Here is a 13,342-nt window from a genome sequence, read left to right as displayed (position 1 = left end):
ACAATCCTGCTTGCAGGAAATGTAGGAAACGACCCAGTTGAAATTCCTCCGTAGGGGCCTTCTTGGCCTCACACCACGCAACATATTTTCGCCAAATGCGATGATAATGTTTTGCAGTTACATCCTTCCTGGCCTTGATCAGGGTAGGGATGACTTCATCTGGAATGCCTTTTTCCTTCAGGATCCGGCGTTCAACCGCCATGCCGTCAAACGCAGCCACGGTAAGTCTTGGAACAGACAAGGTCCCTGCTGGAGCAGGTCCTTCCTTAGAGGTAGAGGCCACGGGTCCTCCGTGAGCATCTCTTGCAGCTCCGGGTACCAAGTTCTTCTTGGCCAATCCGGAGCCACGAGTATCGTTCTTACTCCTCTCCTTCTTATGATTCTCAGTACTTTTGGTATGAGAGGAAGAGGAGGGAACACATTGGTTTTTCCCAACGGTTTACAATCACTTGGAAGACTTCTGGATGAAGTCCCCACTCCCCCGGGTGGAGGTCGTGTCTGCTGAGGAAGTCTGCTTCCCAGTTGTCCACTCCCGGAATGAACACTGCTGACAGTGCTATCACATGATTTTCCGCCCAGCGGAGAATCCTTGCAGCTTCTGCCATTGCCCTCCTGCTTCTTGTGCCGCCCTGTCTGTTTACGTGGGCGACAGCCGTGATGTTGTCCGACTGGATCAATACCGGTTGACCCTGAAGCAGAGGCCTTGCTTGACTTAGGGCATTGTAAATGGCCTTTAGCTCTAGGATATTTATGTGAAGAGACGTTTCCATGCTTGACCACAAGCCCTGGAAATTTCTTCCCTGTGTGACTGCTCCCCAGCCTCTCAGGCTGGCATCCGTGGTTACCAGCATCCAATCCTGAATGCCGAATCTGCGGCCCTCTAGAAGATGAGCCTTCTGTAACCACCACAGGAGAGATACCCTTGTCCTTGGAGATAGGGTTATCCGCTGATGCATCTGCAGATGCGATCCGGACCATTTGTCCAGCAGATCCCACTGAAAAGTTCTTGCATGGAATCTTCCGAATGGAATCGCTTCGTAAGAAGCCACCATTTTTCCCAGGACTCTCGTGCACTGATGCACTGACACTTGTCCTGGTTTTAGGAGGTTCCTGACTAGCTCGGATAACTCCCTGGCCTTCTCCTCCGGGAGAAACACCTTTTTCTGGACTGTGTCCAGAATCATCCCTAGGAACAGTAGACGTGTTGTTGGAATCAGCTGTGATTTTGGGATATTTAGAATCCACCCGTGCTGACGTAGCACTACCTGAGATAGTGCTACTCCGACCTCTAACTGTCCCCTGGACCTTGCCCTTATCAGTAGATCGTCCAAGTAAGGGATAATTAATACGCCTTTTCTTCGAAGAAGAATCATCATTTCGGCCATTACCTTGGTAAAGACCCGTGGTGCCGTGGACAATCCAAACGGCAGCGTCTGAAACTGATAATGACAGTTTTGTATCACAAACCTGAGGTACCCTTGGTGAGAAGGGTAGATTGGGACATGGAGATAAGCATCCTTGATGTCTAGAGATACCATATAGTCCCCTTCTTCCAGGTTCGCTATCACTGCTCTGAGTGACTCCATCTTGAATTTGAACCTTTTTATGTAAGTGTTCAAAGATTTTAGATTTAAAATTGGTCTCACCGAGCCGTCCGGCTTCGGTACCACAAACAGCGTGGAATAATACCCCTTTTCCTGTTGTAGGAGGGGTACCTTGATTATCACCTGCTGGGAATACAGCTTGTGAATAGCTTCCAATACTGCCTCCCTGTCGGAGGGAGACGTTGGTAGAGCAGACTTCAGGAACCGGCGAGGGGGGGACGTCTCGAATTCCAATTTGTACCCCTGTGATACTACCTGCAGGATCCAGGGGTCCACTTGCGAGTGAGCCCACTGCGCGCTGAAATTCTTGAGACGGCCCCCCACCGTGCCCGAGTCTGCTTGCAGAGCCCCAGCGTCATGCTGAGGACTTGGCAGAAGCGGGGGAGGGCTTCTGCTCTTGGGAAGAGGCTGCATGGTGCAGTCTTTTTCCCCTTCCTCTGCCCCGGGGCAGGAATGAGCGGCCTTTTTCCCTCTTGCCCTTATAGGGACGAAAGGACTGGGTTTGAAAAGACGGTGTCTTTTTCTGCTGAGAGGTGACCTGGGGTAAAAAGGTGGATTTTCCAGCCGTTGCCGTGGCCACCAGGTCCGATAGACCGACCCCAATAACTCCTCCCCTTTATACGGCAATACTTCCATATGTCGTTTGGAATCCGCATCACCTGACCACTGTCGCGTCCATAACGTTCTTCTGGCAGAAATGGACATCGCACTTACTCTAGATGCCAGGGTGCAAATATCCCTCTGTGCATCTCGCATATATAGTAATGCATCCTTTAAATGCTCTATAGTTAATAATATACTGTCCCTATCCAGGGTATCAATATTTTCAGTCAGGGAATCCGACCAAGCCACTCCAGCGCTGCACATCCAGGCTGAGGCGATCGCTGGTCGCAGTATAACACCGGTATGTGTGTATATACCTTTTAAGATATTTTCCAGCCTTCTATCAGCTGGTTCCTTGAGAGCGGCCGTATCAGGAGACGGTAACGCCACTTGTTTTGATAAGCGTGTGAGCGCCTTATCTACCCTAGGGGGTGTTTCCCAACGTGCCCTAACCTCTGGCGGGAAAGGGTATAGTGCCAATAATTTATTAGAAATCAGCAGTTTTTTATCAGGGGAAACCCACGCTTTATCACACACCTCATTTAATTCATCTGACTCAGGAAAAACTACTGGTAGTTTTTTCACACCTTACATAATACCCTTTTTTGTGGTACTTGTAGTGTCAGAAATGTTCAATGCCTCCTTCATTGCCGTGATCATGTAACGTGTGGCCCTACTGGACATTACGTTTGTCTCGTCACCGTCGACACTGGATTCAGTATCCGTGTCAGGGTCTGTGTCGACCATCTGAGGTAACGGGCGTTTTAGCGCCCCTGACGGTGTCTGAGACGCCTGAACAGGCACTAATTGATTTGTCGGCTGTCTCATGTCGTCAGTTTTTTGCAAAGTGCTGACATTGTCACGTAATTCTTTAATTACTACCATCCAGTCAGGTGTCGACTCCCTAGGGGGTGACATCACTAACACAGGCAATTGCTCTGCTTCCACATCATTTTCCTCCTCATACATGTCGACACAATCGTACCGACACCTAGCACACACACAGGGAATGCTCTGATAGAGGACAGGACCCCACTAGCCCTTTGGGGAGACAGAGGGAGAGTTTGCCAGCACACACCAGAGCGCTATATATATACAGGGATAACCTTATATAAGTGTTACTCCCTTTTTCTCTATCGTCCTAAGTGGATGCTGGGGTTCCTGAAAGGACCATGGGGAATAGCGGCTCCGCAGGAGACAGGGCACAAAAGTAAAGCTTTTACAGGTCAGGTGGTGTGTACTGGCTCCTCCCCCTATGACCCTCCTCCAGACTCCAGTTAGATTTTTGTGCCCGGCCGAGAAGGGTGCAATTCTAGGTGGCTCTCATAAAGAGCTGCTTAGAGAGTTTAGCTTAGGTTTTTTATTTTACAGTGATTCCTGCTGGCAACAGGATCACTGCAACGAGGGACAGAGGGGAGAAGAAGTGAACTCACCTGCGTGCAGGATGGATTGGCTTCTTGGCTACTGGACATGAAGCTCCAGAGGGACGATCACAGGTACAGCCTGGATGGTCACCGGAGCCACGCCGCCGGCCCCCTCACAGATGCTGAAGCAAGAAGAGGTCCAGAATCGGCGGCTGAAGACTCCTGCAGTCTTCTTAAGGTAGCGCACAGCACTGCAGCTGTGCGCCATTTTCCTCTCAGCACACTTCACACGGCAGTCACTGAGGGTGCAGGGCGCTGGGGGGGGGGCGCCCTGGGAGGCAAATGAAAACCTTTAAAAAGGCTAAAAATACCTCACATATAGCCCCAGAGGCTATATGGAGATATTTACCCCTGCCTAAATGTACTAAATAGCGGGAGACGAGCCCGCCGGAAAAGGGGCGGGGCCTATCTCCTCAGCACACGGCGCCATTTTCTGTCACAGCTCCGCTGGTCAGGAAGGCTCCCAGGTCTCTCCCCTGCACTGCACTACAGAAACAGGGTATAACAGAGAGGGGGGGCAAAATAAATGGCAATATATTAATATAAAAGCAGCTATAAGGGAGCACTTAATCATAAGGCTATCCCTGTCATATATAGCGCTTTTTGGTGTGTGCTGGCAGACTCTCCCTCTGTCTCCCCAAAGGGCTAGTGGGTCCTGTCTTCGTATAGAGCATTCCCTGTGTGTCTGCTGTGTGTCGGTACGTGTGTGTCGACATGTATGAGGACGTTATTGGTGTGGAGGCGGAGCAATTGCCAAATATGAGGATGTCACCTTCTAGGGGGTCGACACCAGAATGGATGCCTTTATTTGTGGAATTACGGGATAGCGTCAACTCGCTTAAGCAGTCGTTTGCCGACATGAGGCGGCCGGACACTCACTTAGGGCCTGTCCAGGCGCCTCAAACACCGTCAGGGGCTGTAAAACGCCCCTTGCCTCAGTCGGTCGACACAGACCCAGACACAGGCACTGATTCCGGTAGTGAAGGTGACGAATCAACCGTATTTTCCAGTAGGGCCACACGTTATATGATTTTGGCAATAAAGGAGATGTTACATTTAGCTGATACTACAGGTACCACTAAACAGGGTATTATGTGGGGTGTAAAAAAACTACCAGTAGTTTTTACCGAATCAGAAGAATTAAATGACGTGTGTGATGAAGCGTGGGGTGCCCCGATAAAAAACTGCTAATTTCAAAGAAGTTATTGGCTTTATACCCTTTCCCGCCAGAGGTTAGGGAGCGCTGGGAAACACCTCCTAGGGTGGACAAAGCGCTAACACGCTTATCAAAACAAGTGGCGTTACCCTCTCCTGAGACGGCCGCACTTAAAGATCCATCAGATAGGAGGATGGAAAATATCCAAAAAGGTATATACACACATGCAGGTGTTATACTACGACCAGCTATTGCGACTGCCTGGATGTGCAGTGCTGGGGTAGTTTGGTCAGAGTCCCTGATCGAAAATATTGATACCCTGGACAGGGACAATATTTTACTGTCGTTAGAACAAATAAAGGATGCATTTCTTTATATGCGTGATGCACAGAGAGATATCTGCACACTGGCATCACGGGTAAGTGCTATGTCCATTTCGGCCAGAAGAGCTTTATGGACACGACAGTGGACAGGCGATGCGTAGAGGAGTTATTTGGGGGTCGGTCTATCGGATTTGGTGGCCACGGCTACGGCCGGGAAATCCACCTTTCTACCTCAAGTCACTCCCCAACAGAAAAAGGCACCGACCTTTCAACCGCAGCCTTTTCGTTCCTTTAAAAATAAGAGAGCAAAGGGCTATTCATATCTGCCACGAGGCAGAGGACGAGGGAAGAGACAGCAACAGGCAGCTCCTTCCCAGGAACAGAAGCCCTCCCCGGCTTCTACAAAAGCCTCAGCATGACGCTGGGGCTTCGCAAGCGGACTCGGGGGCGGTAGGCGGTCGTCTCAAGAATTACAGCGCGCAGTGGGCTCACTCGCAGGTAAATCCCTGGATCCTGCAGATAATATCTCAGGGGTACAGGTTGAAATTAGAGACAGAGCCACCTCGCCGTTTCCTGAAGTCTGCTTTACCAACGTCCCCCTCAGAAAGGGAGACGGTTTTGGAAGCCATTCACAAGCTGTATTCTCAGCAGGTGATAGTCAAGGTACCTCTTCTACAACAAGGGAAGGGGTATTATTCCACTCTTTTTGTGGTACCGAAGCCGGATGGCTCGGTAAGGCCTATTCTAAATCTGAAGTCCTTGAACCTGTACATAAAGAAGTTCAAGTTCAAGATGGAGTCACTCAGAGCAGTGATAGCGAACCTGGAAGAAGGGGACTTTATGGTATCCTTGGACATCAAGGATGCGTATCTCCACGTTCCAATTACCCCTCACACCAGGGGTACCTCAGGTTCGTTGTACAAAACTGTCACTATCAGTTTCAGACGCTGCCGTTTGGTTTGTCCACGGCACCTCGGGTCTTTACAAAGGTAATGGCCGAGATAATATTTCTTCTTCGAAGAAAAGGCGTATTAATTATCCCATACTTGGACGATCTCCTAATAAGGGCAAGGTCCAGAGAACAGCTAGAGATGGGTTTAGCACTATCTCAAGAGGTGCTAAAGCAGCACGGATGGATTCTGAATATTCCAAAATCCCAATTAATGCCGACAACTCGTCTGCTGTTCCTGGGGATGATTCTGGACACAGTTCAGAAAAGGTTTTTCTTCCCGAAGAAAAAGCCAAGGAGTTATCTGACCTGGTCAGGAACCTCCTAAAACCAGGAAAGGTGTCTGTACATCAATGCACAAGAGTCCTGGGAAAAAATGGTAGCTTCTTACGAAGCAATCCCTTTCGGCAGATTCCATGCAAAGGGATCTGTTGGACAAATGGTCAGGGTCGCATCTTCAGATGCACCTGCGGATAACCCTGTCGCCGAGGACAAGGGTATCCCTTCTGTGGTGGTTGCAGGAGGCTCATCTATTGGAGGGCCGCAGATTCGGCATGCAGGATTGGATCCTGGTGACCACGGATGCCAGCCTGAGAGGCTGGGGAGCAGTCACACAGGGAAGAAATTTCCAGGGAGTGTGGTCGAGCCTGAAAAAGTCTCTTCACATAAGCATTCTGGAACTAAGAGCAATCTACAATGCTCTAAGCCAGGCGGAACCTCTGCTTCAAGGAAGACCGGTGTTGATCCAGTCGGACAACATCACGGCAGTCGCCCATGTAAACAGACAGGGCGGCACAAGAAGCAGGAGGGCAATGGCAGAAGCTGCCAGGATCCTTCGCTGGGCGGAGAATCACGTGATAGCACTGTCAGCAGTATTCATCCCGGGCGTGGACAACTGGGAAGCAGACTTCCTCAGCAGACACGACCTTCACCCGGGAGAGTGGAGACTTCATCCAGAAGTTTTCCACATGCTATTAAACCGTTGGGTAAAACCAATGGTGGACATGATGGCGTCTCGCCTCAACAAAACACTGGACAGGTATTGCGCCAGGTCAAGAGATCCGCAGGCAATAGCTGTGGACGCGCTGGTAACACCTTGGGTGTACCAGTCGGTATATGTGTTTCCTCCTCTGCCTCTCATACCAAAGGTATTGAGGATTATACGGCAAAGTGGAGTAAGACTAGTGGCTCCGGATTGGCCAAGAAGGACTTGGTACCCGGAACTTCAAGAGATGGTCACGGACGATCCGTGGCCTCTACTTCTGAGAAGGGACCTGCTTCAGCAGGGTACTTGTCTTTTTCAAGACTTACCGCGGCTGCGTTTGACGGCATGGCGTTTGAATGCCAGATCCTAAAAGGAAAAGGCATTCCAGAAGAAGTCATTCCTACCTTGATAAAGGCAAGGAAGGAAGTCACCGCGAAGCATTATCGCCGTATTTGGCGAAAATATGTTGCGTGGTGCGAGCAGCGGAGTGCTCCGATGGAGGAATTTCAACTGGGTCGTTTTCCTACATTTCCTGCAATCAGGATTGTCTATGGGTCTCAAATTGGGATCTATTAAGGTTCAAATTTCGGCCCTATCAATATTCTTCCAAAACGAATTGGCCTCAGTCCCTGAGGTCCAGATTTTTATCAAAGGAGTACTGCATATACAGCCTCCTGTGGTGCCTAAGGTGGCACCGTGGGATCTAAATGTAGTTTTAGATTTCCTCAAATCAAATTGGTTTGAACCACTAAAGAAGGTGGATTTGAAATATCTCACATGGAAAGTGACTATGTTACTGGCCCTGGCTTCGGCCGGGAGAGTATCTGAACTGGCGGCTTTGTTTTATAAAAGCCCTTATTTAAATTTTCCATTCGACATAGGGCAGAGCTGCGGACGCGTCCGCATTTTCTCCCTAAGGTGGTATCAGCGTTTCACCTGAACCAGCCTATTGTAGTGCCTGCGGCTACAGACGACTTGAAGGACTCCAAGTTGTTGGACGTTGTCAGAGCCTTAAAAATATACATTTAAAGGACGGCTGGAGTCAGAAAATCTGACTCGCTGTTTATACTGTATGCACCCAACAAGTTGGGTGCACCTGCTTCTAAGCAGTCGATTGCTCGTTGGATTTGTAACAAAATTCAACTTGTACATTCTGTGGCAGGCCTGCCACAGCCTAAATCTGTTAAGGCCCATTCCGCAAGGAAGGTGGGCTCATCTTGGGCGGCTGCCCGAGGGGTCTCGGCATTACAACTCTGCCGAGCAGCTACGTGGTCAGGGGAGAACACGTTTGTAAATTTTTACAAATTTGATACCCTGGCAAAGGAGGACCTGGAGTTCTCTCATTCGGTGCTGCAGAGTCATCCGCACTCTCCCGCCCGTTTGGGAGCTTTGGTATAATCCCCATGGTCCTTTCAGGAACCCCAGCATCCACTTAGGACGATAGAGAAAATAAGAATTTACTTACCGATAATTCTATTTCTCGGAGTCCGTAGTGGATGCTGGGCGCCCATCCCAAGTGCGGATTATCTGCAATACTTGTACATAGTTATTGTTAACTAATTCGGGTTATTGTTTAGGAAGCCATCTTTCAGAGGCTCCTCTGTTATCATACTGTTAACTGGGTTTAGATCACAAGTTGTACGGTGTGATTGGTGTGGCTGGTATGAGTCTTACCCGGGATTCTAAATCCTCCCTTATTGTGTACGCTCGTCCGGGCACAGTACCTAACTGGAGTCTGGAGGAGGGTCATAGGGGGAGGAGCCAGTACACACCACCTGACCTGTAAAAGCTTTACTTTTGTGCCCTGTCTCCTGCGGAGCCGCTATTCCCCATGGTCCTTTCAGGAACCCCAGCATCCACTACGGACTCCGAGAAATAGAATTATCGGTAAGTAAATTCTTATTATAGCTGCTGTATTATATATTAGCTGCCAATAGTGCCCCCCCTTTCTTGTTTTACCCTGTTTCTGTAGTGTAGTCTGCAGGGGAGAGTCAGGGAGCCGTCCTTCCAGCGGAGCTGTGAAAGAAAATGGCGCTTGTGTGCTGAGGAGAAAGGCTCCGCCCCCTTCACGGCGGCCTTTTCTCCCGCTTTTTTCAGGAAACTGGCAGGGGATAAATGCATCCATATAGCCCAGGAGCTATATGTGATGCATTTTTTTTAGCCATATAAGGTTTTTATATCGTTTTTATTGCGTCCTGCACCCTCAGTGACCGGAGTGTGAAGTGTGCTGAGAGCAATGGCGCACAGCTGCAGTGCTGTGCGCTATCTTATTTGAAGACAGGAATGTCTTCTGCCGCCGCTTTCTCCGGACCTCTTCGCTCTTCTGGCTCTGTAAGGGGGCCGGCGGCGCGGCTCCGGGACCCATCCAGGCTGAACCTGTGATCGTCCCTCTGGAGCTAATGTCCAGTAGCCAAGAAGCCCAATCCACTCTGCAGTCAGGTGAGTTCGCTTCTTCTCCCCTTAGTCCCACGATGCAGTGAGCCTGTTGCCAACAGGACTCACTGAAAATAAAAAACCTATTTAAACTTTTACTTCTAAGCAGCTCAGGAGAGCCACCTAGCTTGCACCCTTCTCGTTCGGGCACAAAAATCTAACTGAGGCTTGGAGGAGGGTCATAGGGGGAGGAGCCAGTGCACACCAGCTAGTCTAAAGCTTTTACTTTTTGTGCCCAGTCTCCTGCGGAGCCGCTATTCCCCATGGTCCTTACGGAGTTCCCAGCATCCACTAGGACGTCAGAGAAAAGTAAAAAAACTCATGTCGACCTTTTCATGTGTCGCCAATAGTGGTCGACCTAATGACTGTCGACCATAACATGGTCGACCATGTGAACGGATACCCCAGAAACACCCACTTCCTGTCAATTACACACATTACGATCACCAGAACGAAGAAAAAAACCTCGTAATGCCGTGAGTAAAATACCTAACTGCATAGCAAATTTACTTGGCGCAGTCGCAGTGCGAACATTGCGCATGCGCAATTGGCAGAAAATCGCTGCGATGCAAAGAAAATTACTGAGCGAACAACTCGGAATGAGGGCCATTGTCCTTGCTTGGCTCTTACTTCAGAGCCTTGGACTGCAGTGGGCACTTTCTTGTGGTATGACAATCCTGCTGCCAGGGCCTATGCTTCCGGTATCCTCTTTGAGTGCCATCATCTGCTGTCACCCGCCAGTGATTGGCACAACCTGACACTCTGTGCTACTGCAGACACCTGCATGTTGGCTTGCATCTCTTCGGCGGCCTACTTTGTAGAATAAGGTAAAAGTAATTGCTGCCACCAGCTTCGGATGTCTCAGCCGCCACTGATCGATCTGCCAGTGTGGTGGTCTCGGGCCCGGCTCACTCAGCGGAGCCTGTACCACCCTCCCTACTGGGCCCTTGTGGTTTCCCCTATTGGTCAAGTTCGTCACTGACTGATGCTATTATTCTGGTTGTATATGCTATGTAAATATATTTTTTGTATTCCCTGTGGCCAATGGGACTTTTTGTTGTCGTTCCCCCTGTGGCTCATCATATAGGAACCCCCACTAGTTTTGGTTGAGAGTTCCAGCTTTTTTTGGGGGGGAGGTGGAGGCTCAGCGGGTCGACAGGACAGCACTAGCCCTTCAGTAAATATTACCGTTTAATTTTCAGTAAACACGAGTTCCTTTATTCTCTGCATCTTAAACCTCATTTCTCCTGTTGCGTTATCCTCTCTTCCCTTAGTAGCTCGACACCTTACACTCCAGCCTTATAAATCTTCTTGTTACTGTCTTGTGCATTCAGAAATTCCATGTCCTATATATCTTCATATAGCTTTGTGGTTCTTATTTAGCTTTATGGTCATACACCCCCATACAATCACTATGGCTGTCATTGGGTATTCTAGGCTTCCTAGCCAACTCTTCCCATGGGCTTAATATTATGAGTCCTTACCTACCCTTCTCTCCCAGACTCTGCCCTTCCCAAGCCCTTCTATTTAACATACAGCAGATAAAGGAAACTACTGCCAAGCACTTTACTTTTTAATCCACTTTACATGGTAACTACATGAGATTTTATATGATTTTCTTGAGTGTCGCCCCCGTGCAACAGGTCTTAGAAGTCACTATTCACACTAGTAATTCAGATCTGATCGCTGGGCAGCTATTTTGCAGTCCTGCGATCAGATAGTTGCCACCTACAGGGGGAGAGTGTTTTCACTGTGCAAGTGTGTGAACGCATGTGTAGCAGAGCTGCACAAACTGATTTTGTGCAGTCTCTGCGCAGCCCAGGACTTACTCTTCCACTGCGATGAGAGCAGGTTGATCGGGACTGGAGCCGACGTCAGACACCATCCCTGAAAACGCTTGAGCCCACCTGCGTTTTTCCGGACACTCCCTGTAAACGGTCAGTTGCCACCCACATACGGCCTCTTCCTGTCAATCTCCTTGCGAACGCCCGGCCAAATGGATTCTTCACACCATACTGTCACAGGGCGCCGATGCCCGTTGCAGACATGTGACGCGCAGTGCTGTGCATACGTAGTTCGGATCCGATTGCCCACTGTGCGAAAACGCACAGCAACGATCAGATCTGAATGACTCCCATAGTCCAGTAATAGTCTGGGCAAGGTGGAAATAGAGAATCCTCAGGGCCTAATTCAGCTTGGATCACTATTGAGACAGAAATAGCGCATTTCTCAATACTGATTTTGCTAAAAATCGCATGGGAAGAGCCGCCCAGAAAGGTAAAAAACCACCGGCACAATCGCAAAATTGCATATGTAATGTCAATATTTCAATTGCAGTTGACCCAGGGCTACTCAGAATGAGAATGCAGTCACATTGGCGCCATGTTTTTAATTGCAATCCATTGCAACTGACGTCAATTACACGCCCCGAACATGGCCATGATCCGTTTTCGTGGCAAAATGTGTTCACAGCAAATGCGCAGTCTGCGAATAATCGTCCAATTTACGATTTTGCACTGAAGCTGAATAAGGCCCTCGGGCAGATGTATTAACCTGGAGAAGGCATAAGGAAGTGATAAACCAGTGATAAGTGCAAGGTGATAAACGCACCAGCCAATCAGCTCCAATATGCAAATTGACAGAAGCTGACTGGCTGGTGCGTTTATCACCTTGCACTTATCACTGGTTTATCACTTCCTTATGCCTTCTCCAGGTTAATACATCTGCCCCTCTGTCCTGTAACAGCCACTTCACCTAGGCCCTAATAAAAGACTGCTTAACCCTCAATTATGCATGCAGCTAGATGCCTCTCTACCGATGCCAGGCCTGAATTCACCCCATGCTGTTGTGGGATGCCCACAAGGCAGTAATTCGGGGCAAATAATCACAGCTGCTACCCATGCTAAGAAAAGTAGACTGCAAAAACAGATCAAATTGACTGATCTATTCGCTAGATTAGAGAATGCATAAAATAGAGAAACTTTTGCTATCAGTGCTCACAATATTATACTGCAAATCTGTGTGTCTAGCAAATAAAAACATGGAGATCAAAACATTAAAGCTTGTAGCCCATTGTCTTTTGCCAAGGGACCCCAATACTTTTGCAATGACTGGCAAGCTTGAATGTTTTAACCAAAATTGCCATGTTTTTACTTGCTAGACACACACATTTGCAGTTATTATTGTCCTTTATTTATATAGCACCACAAGGGTTCCGTAGCGCCTAACATAGTACAGAAACACATGAGCAAACAAAATATTCTGCATCAGTGGTCAAAGCACTCAAATAAGCATCAAGGTGGCAGAAACCAAGGGTTAGGTACCGATGAAGACCAAAGACCGGAATTCCAGCCTCAACTTAAATTTGTGTTATAACTTTACTCTTTAATATCTCCTTAAATATTACTAGTTTTTTATTAAATACACATTTTGGAATAGTTAAGTCTGCCTCCTAATGTTTTAAACCTTTTAAATTCACATTTTACATATGTATACACTTAATGACTCGGTGCACAGTAATTATCAATTATAAAGGGTATATATATCCAGTTAAGACACAAAATCAATAACCCTTGATAAAGCTGCAAGGATGCTGCAGTGAAACGCGTCGGTTCATTCTACCCACATCTACTTTCATCCACTGGCAAGAATTAACACCACCCACTGCTTGGACCATTATTGGACTAAACTAAACAAGCTTGCCTAAGGACCTCCTCACCTCTGCCACCATTTAAGGTTGATGGCTTCACCGCAAGCCTAGTGAGGACTGTTTACTGTGGGATATCTGGATACAGCTCCATGCCAGCCCTGCAGCGGTCGCTATTGTGGTAACTTTTTTTTAAACAAAACCTGCTTTCTAAACAAA

This window comes from Pseudophryne corroboree, chromosome 11 (genome assembly GCF_028390025.1).
Source record: "Pseudophryne corroboree isolate aPseCor3 chromosome 11, aPseCor3.hap2, whole genome shotgun sequence".
Lineage (NCBI taxonomy): Eukaryota > Metazoa > Chordata > Amphibia > Anura > Myobatrachidae > Pseudophryne > Pseudophryne corroboree.
This window is presented reverse-complemented; position numbering follows the sequence as displayed.